The sequence below is a fragment of the Scylla paramamosain genome, unplaced genomic scaffold (assembly GCF_035594125.1).
Source record: "Scylla paramamosain isolate STU-SP2022 unplaced genomic scaffold, ASM3559412v1 Contig48, whole genome shotgun sequence".
Lineage (NCBI taxonomy): Eukaryota > Metazoa > Arthropoda > Malacostraca > Decapoda > Portunidae > Scylla > Scylla paramamosain.
Window position 1 is genome coordinate 313,112 of NW_026973713.1, and position 15,831 is coordinate 328,942.

General features: G+C 44.0%; 1 protein-coding gene across 5 annotated transcripts in view; it reads left to right on the top strand.

The window, feature by feature from the left end:
- The window catches only part of LOC135098167 (uncharacterized), a 56,371-nt gene that overhangs the window by 16,798 nt on the left and 23,742 nt on the right, over positions 1–15,831 (top strand). The gene's annotated exons all lie outside the window — the stretch shown is intronic.

The following is a 15,831-nucleotide window of genomic DNA, read 5'->3' on the forward strand; positions in this document are numbered from 1 at the left end:
CGTTCAGTCCACACTGGCGGCAGCTTCCAGCTTCAGGCGGGACAGTTGGAGCTCTCGGGTTGAGACGGGCACCAGGGGACCGAGCCTCTGACGCGCGCCACACCGCCCCTCGCAAACACCAACCGCGCCTCCCTCACACCCTCGCCGAACACAACAATACCCCAACGGCAGCAGTGGTTTTGTCCTTGTGAGTACAAACTAAGGCTTGTGTTTGTACATATTAATTACTGATTAATAGGATATAAGGCAAGAAGGAAAAATTTTCCTGTTTTATTATTATTATTATTATTATTATTATTATTATTATTATTATTATTATTGTTTAAGTTTTATTATAATCGAAAGAAATGCGATGTCACTGGTAGTCGTGAGAGTTTTAGTGATACAGGTACAGCTTCAAGAACACACACACACACACACACACACACACAGAGCATCCATCGACTCACTCAACCGACCTAACCACCCAACCACCCATTAAACTCCAACCCGATCTCCTACACACACACACACACACACACACACTGTCTACCCACCCACCCGCTCATCCACGTAGCACCCCCCCTTAGCAGTCTCCCCCAAACACATGCAGCCCCGCCCACTCCCCACCACCCACACGCGCCTTACGCAGGTCATTCCACCGCTGCGTACGGTGCCCCGGTCAGGCACGGGTCCCGTCTCAGTGGTCGCGTCATCTTACTGGGAAGAAAATAGAGGAGGTACAGAGGTGTCCCTGTCAGTACTCCCTTCTCGTGCGTCAGATGTCACTATCACTCCTACTACTGTTACTGTTACTACTGCTACTACTGCTGCTACTACTACTACAACCACCACCGTACTGCTTTTGCTGCTGCTGCCGCTAAAACAATAACAACAACAACAAGAACTACTACTACTACTATTACTACTACTACTACTACTACTACTACTACTACTATTACTACTACTACAACTACTACTACCACCACCACCACTACTGCTACTACTACTAGTACTATTACTACTACTACTACTACTACTACTACTACTACTACTACTACTACTACTACTACTACTACCACCATCACCACCACCACTACTACTACTACTACTACTACTACTAGTTTTATTAATGCCACTGCCACTACGTGTATCTCAATTACCACCGTCACCACCATCATTACCGCTACCTTCACTACTACTATCACCACCACCACCACCACCACCACTACCAGTACTACTACTGCCACTAACGCAGCCAGGACCTCTAGCACAGAATCATAATAACGAAGCTAACAAAGGCCGCCCCTCGTGGCCCGCGGCTGCTGGGTGCCAACTAATGGCAAGGCATGTCGAGCGTTTAGCAACATTTTTATACAATGTATTCAAGGCACAAAGATGACAAGCTGCTTCCCTGACGTCCTACTGCGTCAGATCCTCGAGGCTCTGACAGGGCAGGGATAACGGCCAGGGGTGTGGCGTAGCTCGTGGGTCTAGCGGGCGGGGATGATCTGTGCTGGCGGCTCAGTGGATGGTAGACGAGACTGGCAGGGATGACGGACTGGGGTGTGGCTTAGCTTGAGAGTCTAGTGGGCAGGGTTGTGGTTTGCTGGCGGCGTGGTGTCTTGGTGGGCAGTGAGCTGATGTGTCTGTGGGATGGTGGATCACTGGGGCTGGGCTGGATTAGTGAACTTTTGTGTTAGACTGGGTATTGGTAGGTTGGTGGACTGAAGGACTGGTGGGTTTGTGGATTTATGGGTAACTGGAATGGGGGGACTTAAAGTATTATTACACCTGAGGACTGATGACTGTGTAGAGGTAAGCTGCCAGGCGGTGAGTGGAGGTTTCACCAACATAGTAGCGACACTACTTCCCTTTAGAGACAGCACGTCAGTTATAAGTAGTCTTGACATACGCACATACATACACACAGTCCTCCCCTTCACAGAGAGCACACTGATTTAAGTTAGCCTTCACACACACACACACACACACACACACACACGGTCATCAGTCTCGCTGTCTTCGTTGCAGCCTCGTCTTTATCAAAAACCTCTTGCCTTTGGTCTTGTCTTGTCATGTATCACTGAGCATGGCGAGCTTCACCGCGGTACTCCAGCGTGCTATTCTTGAATGCTGCCACCCAGTCGTCGGGCAAAAGGCAGGAGGAAGACGGAGGCAATGATGGATAGAGAAAGATCACCGATTTTACTTCTTTTCTTTGAGTGACTGGTGACTTCAACTAGTGATCGTTCTCTGCCATTCCTTCGACTTGGCCTAACAAAGACTGACTTTCCGACTGGCTTAATGTGATGCAACAGTGATGTCATATGTCGCTAAGAGAGAGAGAGAGAGAGAGAGAGAGAGAGAGAGAGAGAGAGAGAGAGAGAGAGAGAGAGAGATTGAATAAAACCAGTGTAGGTCGTGACACACTTTAATTGATGCATAATCCAATACTTTGAAAAAAGAAAGTTAGACTCCATTTTTCATCTCTTGCTTTTCGGATTAATCTATGTAGAGAAACATGCAAATTTATGAATGGTGCATATTCATGAGTCATCTTAATCTTTATCCTCACTTAGTTTTCTGTTACAATCACCCGTTATTCTGTCACTTTTACTAATAGCGCGCTATGTAACTCACTTTATACCCTTTTGGATGTAAGAGGGGCTCTGGCAAAGGGAGACAAAAGAAAGACAACAACCCCACTGAGGTGCCAGGCCCTACCTTCCGTAACTAAGTATTTCTCCCTATAGGCTACATTCAAATAGTCGGGGGAAGGACATTTAATTTCAAACAATAAGGAACAGCTGCATAACAAGCTTACCCCCGAGGCTTCCTGAGCTACCTAACTTGATCTTCTTACTTACTTTCCCGAGTAGAAAAAGAGGGAGTGAAAAAGTAGAGAGCACGTACCATATATATATATATATATATATATATATATATATATATATATATATATATATATATATATATATATATATATATATATATATATATATTTTTTTTTTTTTTTTTTTTTTTTTTTTTAAGAGATGCTACTTTCTTTATTGATTAAAAAGGAAGCCTCACTAATATCCTGGCAAGGCGGACTGCTATTCTCATTGGCTGACCAGGAAGCCACGTTAACTCTTGATTGGAGGATGTGGAAATACGAAAGAACCACTCAGCTCTTGGGAAATTTGTCAATAGGGGAAACCAGCCGCGGACAAAGGGACGAGTGTGGGCGTTGGGAGGGAGGGAGGGAAGGCAGGGAGGAAGGATAGGTTGGAGGGTGGGAGGGCAGGAGAGAGAGAGAGAGAGAGAGAGAGAGAGAGAGGGTGCCGTATTTTCAGAGGTCACAAAGATAATTAGCCTGGTCCTCATGGATCTTTTTTTCCACTGATGATGCTGAATATTTGTTAAATTATCAGCAAAATCATAAAAATCCCAACAACTTCCACTAGAGCTGTCACAACCAGTGGAAATAAGAAGACATGGAAACATTTTAGAATACAATTCACGAACTACGAAGAAAAATAAAAGAAATATAAGAGCGCCTAGATGCAGTACTTTATTTTCATCCCTTCCTTTTTTTTTTCTTGGTTTGTTTCGAGCTCGTGTTTTTGGGACAGACAATTGCGTCACGCACGGCTGAGGCTCGCACGGCGTCATCAAGGGGACACACGATATGGAATTTCCGGCACAGTTTTTTTTTTTTTTTTTTCACCTGCATGTTGTGGGAGCGTCTATATAGATTTCAAAGGGACACATAGGAAAACAATGAAGAACGGAACAAAAACAAACTACTAGTCTTTAAGTGGTTTAGGGATTATAACAAGGGGGACGTAAACAAAATTCTTATGATCAATAATCAGGATATAACAAGAAATAACGGTTTCAGACTTGAAAAATTTAGGTTCAAGAAAGAGATAGGAAGGAATTAGTTCTGAAATAGAGTGGTATATGAATGGAACAACCTCAATAATCAGGTTTGTAGTGTTGAGTCAATAGGGAGCTTTAAAAGAAGATTAGACAAATCTATGGATCGGGATGATAGGTAGAGATAGGTAGGTGTATTTCATACAGGGGCTGCCATGTGTAGGCCTGATGGCTTCTTGCAGCTTCCCTTATTATCTCATGTTTTCATGGAAGAACACTGAGAAGAAGAAAAAAGAAAAAAAACACCAGCAGATATATTAAACATTGTGCAGCAAATAACACTCTCTCTCTCTCTCTCTCTCTCCCTCTCTCTCTCTCTCTCTCTCTCTCTCTCTCTCTCTCTCTCTCTCTCTCTCTCTCTCTCTCTCTCTCAGCATTATTATTTTTTCTATTTGCATCAATGTCAATTTTATGTCACTAACGAGTTAAACATTTCACCACAAGACAAACAAACGGACACACACACACTCACACACACACACACACACACACACACACACACACACACACACATGTAGATGGCCACCATGAGATCTATCCTTCTTCCTTAATTGTCTTTCCACTCCCACCTGTTACGCTGAAGCTTTTTAAGAAATTACACACTACTGTTTATTACTTTTATCTCCGGGTTGATGCGAGCCCCAGCGGGGAGTGGAGTCTCCTTGTTACTGCTTGGCACACTACTACTAGTTATTACTTGAGGCAGGCAGGCAGGTGGGTCGGGGGGGGGGGAACAGATGGATGGGTAGCCAGGTAGATAGGTAGATAAAATAGATAGATAAATAGATGGATAGAAAGATAGATAGATAGATAGGTATATAGATAGATGGATAGACAGATTGATAAATAGATAGATAAATAGACAGATTGGTAGATAGATAGACAGATAAACAGATGATTTGATACATAAACATGCTGAATGAAAGAATCTATGAGTTTGACAAAAGGAGGCACGATTTCAGAGAGAGAGAGAGAGAGAGAGAGAGAGAGAGAGTCAAGGAGATGAGACGTAAATACAGAGACAGACAGACAGACAGACAAAAAAGAGACAGATAGGCAGACAGACAGACAAGAGACATACCCTAACATGAATAATACTAACCCTCTTGGCTGTCTGAATACTCCGAGGTCCAGCGGCCACTGTGTCTCTCCTTAGCCTGAGCAGCAAGACACGCTGGAGGCGGCTCAGGGGATCTTTCATTAGCTATTATAATCCACGTCTTTCCCGTCGAGCGAGTACTTAATGGGATGAAAGAAGCTGGAGAGAGAGAGTGAGAGAGAGAGAGAGAGAGAGAGAGAGAGAGAGAGAGAGAGAGAGAGAGAGAGAGAGAGAGAGAGAGAGTTGGTATATTCCCTTTCTTATATTATACGTTCACCGTCCCTGTGTGTGTGTGTGTGTGTGTGTGTGGAGAGAGAGAGAGAGAGAGAGAGAGAGAGAGAGAGAGAGAGAGAGAGAGAGAGAGAGAGAGAGAGAGAGAGAGAGAGAGAACATTTTAGGAAAAAAATTTGCTAACAGATTAACATTTGGCGTTTAAAAACAATAGTTAACTTACCTTATCCTCATCCCCATCCCTCTCTCTCTCTCTCTCTCTCTCTCTCTCTCTCTCTCTCTCTCTCTCTCTCTCTCTCTCTCTCTCTCTCTCTCTCTCTCGTTCCATAATAACATTAATATCAGAGGAGTGCTCGAGTGGCATGTCCCGCGGCGCTCCTTCCTCCCTTCAACTGATGAACCAATGTTATTCTGCCGCCTGTGTATGTGTGTGTATGTGTGATGGAGACACAATCACAGATGCCGGCAATGAAGGGGGCCAGGCTCCATAACGTCACAGCGGCTCGTCCCTGAGTCCTCCCAGCGCGGCGTGTCAAAACAGGCGTGGTCACGTGGGGTGCAATTTTGCCCTTCCTTTGACACCAGTGTTATCAGGACCCTGTGAAGGCCCGCCACCTCATCAACATTTCCACATTTCCAGCATGCGGCCATTTTTACCTGTTCCTTTCCTCACATCAAGGCGGGAATACTCAGCCAGCGTGGCGGAGCAGATAGTACCTCTGCCAAAATTGTGGGTGGAATGGAGTGCAAGGCTTCTGCTATGGTCGCTTCAGTGGACGGCTGCGTTGCCGGTGGTATTGAGAAATCGTGGGGATATTGGTGCAATGGTGATGTATTTGTTGTCTCCTAATGTGTAGCATTCTGTAATATATTATATAATGCTATAAGGGTTTTGTTTATGCTGCATGAGTGGACCGCAAGAGTTGTTTGGTGGCTTTAAGTAGTTGTGGAAATATTGGTCTAGGGTGATGTATCTGTTATCCCTTTATGTATAGGAGTTTTGTCACGCCACATTAATGGGCCGCTGGGGTTGTGTTGTGTGTTCAAGGGGTCATGGAGGTAATAGTCTGAGGGTAACACCTTTGCTATTATATAGTCCTTCATGTGTACAAATCAGCTATATTATGCTGTTAACGTTTTGATCTTTGAAATATGAATTGTTTTGCAAGGGGAGGCTTACACCAGCTGTTCCCATCTGTACAGTGACATACTGAGGCGAGGCGGATCAGGGCAGAGGCAAGACCAAAACATCACGATACATTAAGGTGGATAACACGGGATTATGCGAGGTTACATGGAATAATCTATATTACTAGGAGAGCTGGGTTTATCTGCTTCACGTTTTCACAGCAATGAGACCTAATTTGCGGACAAAAGCAACACCACTCAGCGCAGAATGGTTGATAATCCACGAGATAATCAAGGGAACTTCAAATATTCCCGCTCTATGAAAAGTTATCGGCAGATAATTCTATTTGAAGAGGAAGCTTATTATGAAATATCAATTAAAAGTTACTCTGTCGTTATTGTTATGTAAGAAAACACGCTTAAAATACCTCCATGTATAATGTTCATAGAACCCGTGCCCGTGCGTCAATTAGGGCAAGAGTAGATTGACGAGATTGAGAGTGGCTGGTGTGCGAGAGGAGAGACCTGGGGAGGAGGGTGCTGGTTATAAACCAACTAAGCTGAGGGAAGACCAAAGAGAAATTTATTGGATGCACTGAAGGAAGACAAGCGGATGATGAATATAACTGAAGACGCAACAGACAGAGTAAGATGGAGACGAATAATTCGCTGTGACCACACCTAACGGGAGTAACCCAAAGTATAATAGTTAATAGAATTTTACTATCGCGCCTTCCATATCAATAGTTCATGCTTAATTGAAACAGTAAATCAAACCATATCATACAGGTCTGTTAATGTTTGTTCCTCCCTCATGTTAATTTTTATAGTACAGCGATGTATGGCAATGTACGCAGCTATATTTGCAAGCTTTCCTGTGTTATCGGGAGCTTTGTTGCGCCTTCCTGATTGCATTCCTGTAGTATCGACTCTTCTATCTTTCCTTCTTTGAGTGCGGTGGCTCTTCCCGGCCTTTGTGTCGCCTTGCCGTGTGCTCCTGTATGTTGGCGGGCCCAGGGCGGGAGGGGAGGGCTCGGCGGGCTCCCGTGTACTCCTCTGCGGTAAGGGTAAAGGTGCAGGACGAGAGTGATACGGGGGAGTGTCTGCGAAATTATCGATGCGCCACATTGTCTTGCTTTCTTTCATGCTTGGGTGAAGTGCGCGCTGTTCTCTCTCTCTCTCTCTCTCTCCTCTCTCTCTCTCTCTCTCTCTCTCTCTCTCTCTCTCTCACTCTCTCCTCCTCTCTCTCTCTCACTCTCCCTCTCTCTGTTGTTGTTGTTGTTGTTGTTGTTGTTGTTGTTGTTTATGTTGTTTATGGTTGTTGTATGTTGTTGTTGTTGTTGTTGTTGTTGTTGTTGTTTGTTGTTGTTGTTGTTGCTTGTAACTTCCGGGAGAATCTTTTTACTTACTTCTCTGCCAAAATATCTTTCAGTAACGTCAAGTTCTTTGAAACACACACACACACACACACACACACACACACACACACACACACACACACACACACACACACAAACACTAGGGAAAAATCCAGCTCGAGCCCCTTAAGAACGCTGCCGCGCTAACAGGATAACAGGCGGTATTGGATCTTACATGGAAGCGACTCAGCGAAGGGAGGGAGAATGTGTGTGCGTACAATCAGACTTCCGAGGCAAAGGAACCGCGTACATGTAGTTTTCCATGCATCCAAGAACTGAATACAAGGAGGAGAGAGCGAAATCAAAATGAGATGAAAAGAAATAAGGTATTCTCAGATTCCGTCTATCAAATCGAGGAATAAAAGGGGTTGAGGAATGAAATGCAGACTGCTCTATTTGGCCAGGAGTGATATAAAGTCGTGGTGGTGGTGGCGGAGAGTAACAAGCGACGCACACACAGGACACTTCACACAGAAGGTGCAGCGTCGCGTGTTTCCAGAAAAGAAATCACGTAGCTTTGAAATTCCGTAGCAGTGCAGTTGTTAGAAAAGGCGAGGGGCGGTGCGAGGGGCTGTCAGGGTGCTCGAGTGAAGCAGCTTTGGGCCGCAGCAAGAGAGGGTGAAGAGCGATGGAGGCAGGGTGCTGGGGACCCTCCCAGGCGAGACACACCTGGTGACCCTCGCATCTACATCACTCCGTTTTCAAGATTTACACAGATACACCCAGGCCAATAAAGGAAGGGAAAAGGCCAGCGAATTGCCGCCTCCTGTGTGCGAGGAGACAAAAGTGCCAGAGGGACTGTTAAGGGAGCTCGGCGAGAGTCAAGAAGCAAGGCGAGGCGAGGCAGCATTTGCATGTTTTGGTGTCGTCATTCCAGCGTGCTGAGACGTTTAAAGTAGAAGTGCGCAGCGTCAGGAGCAAATCACGGCCTGTAATGACTGTGGCTCCTCATACGAAAAGAAAGAGGGGGACACAACAGGCAGACACTTGATAATGAAAATACAGAACATATAAAAGGACATAAATTCAAGAAGATAGGAGAATAGAAATTGAAAGACGGGTTATTTGGACGAAGGAAAGAAAACGAGCGAGTGGCGTTACAAAGGCGAACCTCCTGAACTACGAGTGAATCAAACTGTCCTGCTACTACGAGGAGTCTCGGCGGGTCATCTAGACGTCGTTAAGGGTCACGCAGTAATGACCTTTCACATTCACACACCAGAACAACTGTACAGCTTGGGTTTTTTCGTATGAAAGGGCGCGTCTATGATTGTTCTTCATCCTTAGTAAATAAATGATACAAGGTCTTCACTATAACCTATGTTGGGAAGGAAAAGTAGAATGAAAAATGAAAATGTAGAAAAAAAAATAAGAGAAAAAGGAAAGGAGGGAAATAATTCAAATAACAAAAGGAAAAGTAAGAAAATATTAACTTATATAAAGATACATGAAAAAAAGAAGAAGAAGAAGAAGGAAACTCTCTGCTGGAATGTAAAACTAACTGCTCAGAAGAGTTTTACCTCACGAAAGTAACATTAATCCCTCTCTCTCTCTCTCTCTCTCTCTCTCTCTCTCTCTCTCTCTCTCTCTCTCTCTCTCTCTCTCTCTCTCTGATAGGTCCAACTGTCGCGAACACCAGATTAAAAAAGTTGGCACTTCTCAATTTGAAACATTTCCTGAGCCATCTGTCGAACCTTCGTGGTGGTGACAACACCGCTCCGAAACACTGCCCGGGCTGTCTTCTTCTTCCTCTTCTTCCTCTTCTTCTTCTTCTTCTTCTTCTTCTTCTTCTTCTTCTTCTTCTTCTTCTTCTTCTTCTTCTTCCTCTCTCTCTCTCTCTCTCTCTCTCTCTCTCTCTCTCTCTCTCTCTCTCTCTCTCTCTCTCTCTCTCTCTCTCTCTCTCTCTCTCTCTCGGCAGTTCTGTAATCTCCTTTGACGATCTTAAATAGCTCTCTGGATTTTGTTGCTCTTTGGCTAAATTGAAGGAACTCAGCAGTGGCCCTTAGAGAGCAAAAGAAACTATTTTGGAGAGAGAGAGAGAGAGAGGAGAGAGAGTAGAGAGAGAGAGGAGAGAGAGAGAGAGAGAGAGATTACATACCTTTCATATTCGCTGCAGAGTAGTTACAAAGATTAACTTAGTTTCTTCCCCTTTTTTCAGCTGTAAGAGGGAGACTAGAAAAAAAAAAGTGAGTATTCAGCCGTTTGGGAAATCAGGGAGCAGTTTGCATCGATTTATCTTTCTCTCCTTTAATCATCAGCTGCCTTAATAGAGACGAGAACCTGAAGAACTTTTTACTACGTGATGAACCAACCAGCTCTCTTCATTCCATCCTTCCCTCCTTCCCTACCTCATACCTTACTTTCCTCCTTCCTTCTTTCCTTCGTTCCTTCGTTCCTTCGTTCTTTCCTTTCTTCCATCCTTTCTCCCATTCCTTCCCTACATCATGTTTTTACTTTTCTCCCCCCTTTTTTTTATTTTCTTGTATGAAATATTGGAAACTGTCCCGCTAATCTACATGTTTCGAAGTCTCTCTCTCTCTCTCTCTCTCTCTCTCTCTCTCTCTCTCTCTCTCTCTCTCTCTCTCTCTCTCTCTCTCTCTCTCTCTCTCTCTCTCTCTCTCATACACAGCTGTATAATCACCTATTTAGGTAGTTTGGTTTATGTTAGTTTGGCTTTAGAAGATCTAATACTGTTTAGGTTAGTCTGGCTTCAAATATCAACGCACTTATTGGTTATCTAGTGGTGAGGGACTGAGGTAACTGAGTGTACTGAGGCAGCGGGGCGTGCAGGCTGCTTGTGTTGTTACTGGCAGCCACAGATCACAATGTTAAGCTTCGGATTGGCATTCTAAGTTGTCTTGTTATTGGCAGGCTCAAAGGGCGACATGTATTTAGTTTGGCTGTTAAGAGATGGAAATACACTCTTTATTGTGTGTCGTGTAAGAGTGGGTTTAAGAGATACAGGTGATTAGTGTAGTTGTAATACAGTATAACGACAGAGTGATGCATAAATAAGCACACACTGATTTCTGTGTTGTTGTGTAACGACCGGTAGTAATTTGAAGCTGCTCACATTCACAATCCAAGCGTGTGACGAGACACTGCCAACACTTTTGTTGTCATTCTTATCTGTGTCGTTTTCATGTAACCCGTACTCTGAAACGCTTTAGGTTCTCATCAAGACTATTTTCAAAGGCTACAGAGATGAGAAGTCGGGTTTTCATTTTCTTTTCCTTTTTTTTTTTTTTTTTCCAGTGATGGTGTAGAATCCTTGTTAACCTGTCACCGGCACCATGAAACACACTTCGGAACCCGAATGCCTTCCACTAATACTGTTTAGGTTAGATTGAATTTAAGAGATCTAGTACTATTTAGGTTAGCTTGGTTTTGTTAGTTTGGCTTTAGAAGATCTAATACTGTTTAGGTTAGTTTGACGTCAAATATCAACGCAGTCATTGGTCGAGTCGAGATAAGACGCAGAGACGTTTCAGAATATGATCCATGGTGCGTCTTTGTGTCTGCGGTGGAGCTCAAGATACAAGTAAGGACTCCAAAAAAGTAACCCGAACTTTCATTAATTAAGAGTTATGAGATTAGATTAATTAGACGAAGCTTCAAGGAAAAGTATGGCGAATGTTTGTATCACTGGTTCTCTTATCGTAACAGATAAGGTATCATCTGCTTGTTTGGCTTGTTTGATAATCACTAATATCAATTGCCGAGGAAGTGTCACGGAAAGCAATTGTTTTCCTTTAATAATTACGTGATAACTCCATTAGCGAATATTGCACAGCCGTGTTGTTCAAATATTCGCGCTGGGCTCATTATGCAAGCTGAAAATGCATTTAATCGAGGTGGCATACGCAAGCTCATTTATTTCCGCTGTTTGTTGCTATCGCAAAGTAATTTCGTCTTGGAATGTGCGGGAATGCATTCTAATTACTATGAAAGAGTTCTGGGTGTTGGTGGCTTGAAAATTGCATTAGCGGTATGTGTAGCATTTAGTGTGTGTCTGCTCTTTAGAGATTTCCTTATAGTTATGTATCTCCTTTTCCAGATTCTTTCCCTTTCGCTAAAGTCTGTATATTAGATCTCTTGTTTCCTCAGCTTCATTGTTTTCAAAGCCAAATAACAATCTTCCCACAATTTCACACTGACAAAATATTCTATGCAAGGTTTTTTTGACTTCATGCACTCTCTTCCCTCATCATTACATCCCCTGCCATCCAGGATAGTGAAAGAAGTGAGTGTTTGGAGTTACAAAATGTTACAAAAACGCGACACCGCTGGTCACACACTGACGGGCCGCTGACCACTCCGCCAGCTCCGGCCACCGCTCGCTTGATATTGCACTGAAGGGACTCTGCTGCCACACTTGTATAACTTTGTAATGTGGTTTTGTTATGAGGCAATACACGCAAGGGAGTCCCCTGCCAACGCTTGTATAATTTTGTAATGCGGTTTTGTTATGAGGCAATACACGCACATTACTCTTGTGTGTGCGTGTGTGTGTGTGTTAGGGAGATAAACAAACGAGCGGTGGGGGCGGGCTGTCACCGGGTCACATAATTACTGCTCTGCTTCACGGGGGTCTGGTTAGAGTATCATGGAACCTCTCCGCCCCGTCCCACCGCCCCGCCCCGCCTCTCCTCTGCCCCGCTGCTTGTTCCGATGCGGCCCAGAATAGTGTCACAGCGAGGCGTCACACTCCATGTATTTATCTGACAAGCCAAATCTCACGTATGGTGCAACATAACTACACCATTATGAAACATTTAACGACTCAGAGACTGTTCGTGTCCCTGCGCAAGTTTTTACGCTTTATGTGTTTGCTTGTGTAACTCATTCAGCACTATTCAGTTTTCTATCTGTCTATATACCAGGCTGGCAATCCCACACGGGGTGGCCCAGACAAGACACCACACACTCATAACATACACCATTCACACTGTTGGTCCCATCGCCCCACTGTAAAATCATTACTGTTGGTCAGATGTCGACTAATTATGTTCCCCTTGAAAATAGCTCTTATGAGAGAGAACGTATCAAAATAGGATCCTTATAGCCTGAGATACCCCTTCACTCTGGCTAAGCTGCGTAGGATGCGGTGGCTAAGAATGTATACAGACAAGGAGGCAATGAAATAATGCAATGGTAACAGAGATGAAGAATGTGATATTGGCACATAGATACTCGATTTCAAGGAACAATAGGCTTGACTGCAGTGCTGCGTTGGCTATTGTTTCCAGCTGTAATTCTTTAGCGTTACGTTATGTGCAGTAATCCTGATTGTCCATCTAGGAAAAGGGACCTCTCTCTCTCTCTCTCTGCTGAGGGCTCCACTACGAAACTTGAAATCTGATAGACTGTCAGCAAATCATATGGAAGGTAACTGCAAAAACATTTTATTTCCAACCGTGACTGTACATCAATAAATCACTACTTCCGGCCGTGAGCGCACATTGATAAACTCACCACATGTCTGTCTGCCTTTACCACTACTTCTGACCGTGACTGTACACCGGTTTACAAAAATATGTTCCTCATCTGTCTGCTTTTATTACTTCTGACCATGACTTCATTCAATAAATCACTACTTCTGACCGTCACTGTATACATCATTAAGCTCACCATTCGTCTGCCTGTCCCGCTTCGCTTTCCCCATCAAGTAAGAGTAACACCGCAGTGCATCCTGGGCCACATGACGTCAATCCCTGCCACCCCACGTATCCCATATAACCCTTACTTCCCCCTTGCCCTGCGTCATATCCCTAGGGGGGGTCTTGAGGAAATCTTCTTCCCTCCGGAGAGTTTTGTATATTTAGATAATACGTCCGTAATTTACAAACATCTGAAAAATAGAGTGACAAGTATTAGGGGCGGTCATGCAAGTCCCGCATTAGAATGTTTATATCTGGCTGGCTGACTGCCCAAAGTCTTCCTCCCCTTGCAGAATGGTGGCCCTAGTAATGCGAGGAATAAACACGGATTCCATACACAGACCGGAGCGAGTCTCTCTCTCTCTCTCTCTCTCTCTCTCACTCTCTCTCATCTCTCTCTCTCTCTCTCTCTCTCTCTCTCTGCTCTCAAATTTTCTTTCCATTGTATAGCTATGTATTTATTTACCTACCTACCCACCTACCTACCTACCTACCTACTTATCTATCTGTCTATCTATCTATCTGTATCTATTTGTGAGTGTCTGTCAGTCAATGAGTCGGTCACTCAACTCATGCGATCAAGCAATCAAACATTGTATCTATCTGTCTATCTATCTGTGTGTGTGTGTGTGTGTGTGTGTGTGTGTGTGTTTCGGTTATATTTCCATGCACACGCACCACAATTGGCCATAATGTCACTTGGGTTAAGGAAACACATCAGTAACCCAAAAATAAGCCGCGTGTCCCACTCCAGAGAAGAGAGAGAGAGAGAGAGAGAGAGAGAGAGAGAGAGAGAGAGAGAGAGAGAGAGATAGAGAGAGAGAGAGAGAGAGAGAGAGAGAGAGAGAGAGAGAGAGATAGAGAGAGAGAGAGAGAGAGAGACGGAGAGACAGAGAGAGAGAAAAATAATATGAAATACCACAGTAACCATCAACATCTAACCTCCTCCTCCTCCTCCTCCTCCTCCTCCTCCTCCTCCCTCCTCCTCCTCCTCCACAAACAATAAGTACCAGCAGCTCATTGACAAAGCCCGCGTTTCTCTCCCGAAGTGCCGAGTGCTGTATCTGCAAACCACTTTGAGGCGAAGGGAGTTTTCCCCCGCGGTGATATATATAAATGGAACTTTTCAGGCCGTTCTCCTCCGCGATGGTTTTATTTAGCTTAACACTGAAATTCCATGCGTGGGTGAATCTTAATGTATGTATGTATGTTTGTTTGTATATAAAAAATAATAATAAACGGTTTATTATTTAGGCAGTTGACAAACTGAAAATGTACATAGGGGATGGGGAAAAACTTAACATTAATCCTAACGGTAAGACTAATCTAGGAGGGAAATAATATTGATTGATGGCTCGCACCATGGTGGGAATCGCACTGAGTCTGTACCGGTCTGTGTCTGTGTGTGTGTTTGTGTGTGTGTGTGTTTCGTGTGTACGTAGATATATGAATGTGTGTGTGTGTGTGTGTGTGTGTGTGTGTGTGTGTGATTCTAGGGTAATTTCGTCTGTCTTCATCTCTTTCTTTGTTCTTCTTTGGTCTGTGTGTTTATCTGCCCTCTCTCTCTCTCTCTCTCTCTCTCTCTCTCTCTCTCCTCTCTCTCTCTCTCTCTCTCTCTCTCTCTCTCTCTCTCTCTCTCTCTCTCTCTCTCTCTCTCACCATCTATCTACCTAGGTACCCATCGCATCGCATCAATCTCTCAGTGTATAATCCAGCCAAGGGACCCCGCCGCCAACGAAGGAGGGACGAGACGATAAGATTAATTACAAGTGCGTCCCTGCCCCTGCTTCCTTCTTCCTTGCCTCGGCCTGGTATGTGAAACTCCAGAGCGTCAAACTGTCCTTCACCTCCTGTCGCCCTCCCAGTAATCTTCGTTCAGCTCACTGTTTCGGTTATTTGAGCTTATTTTCTCATTTCCTTCCGTTCCGTTGCCTCTTGGAGTCTTGTTTCGAAGTACTCAGATGCGAATGATTGAACTTCTCACCTCGTGAAGGCGTTTGACGTGTTTATAAGCAGGAACACTTGAAGCACTTTCTCATAAGGATGACTTTTTCTAAACTGGTTCAGAGTGGAAGGAGGGAAATCTGCTTGATAATACCTAATCTAATCTAATGTAACCTGATTTTAAACTCTTACCCTCACATTCTTATATATTTATTTACTAACTTATTTATTTACTTATTTATTCATTTATCTATTTACTTATATATTTTGTGCTCTTCACCAGACTAACTGATAAAAAAAAAAATCCCTACTTCTCGTCATATTTTTTCACACCTATCTAGACTTCTTAACACTCACGTAAAAAATAATAACAAAAACTCCTACTGCCATCTCCATCCAACTCCAGTGTTCGCTACGTGACTCTCCTTTATGGGACGCGAGGCCAGGC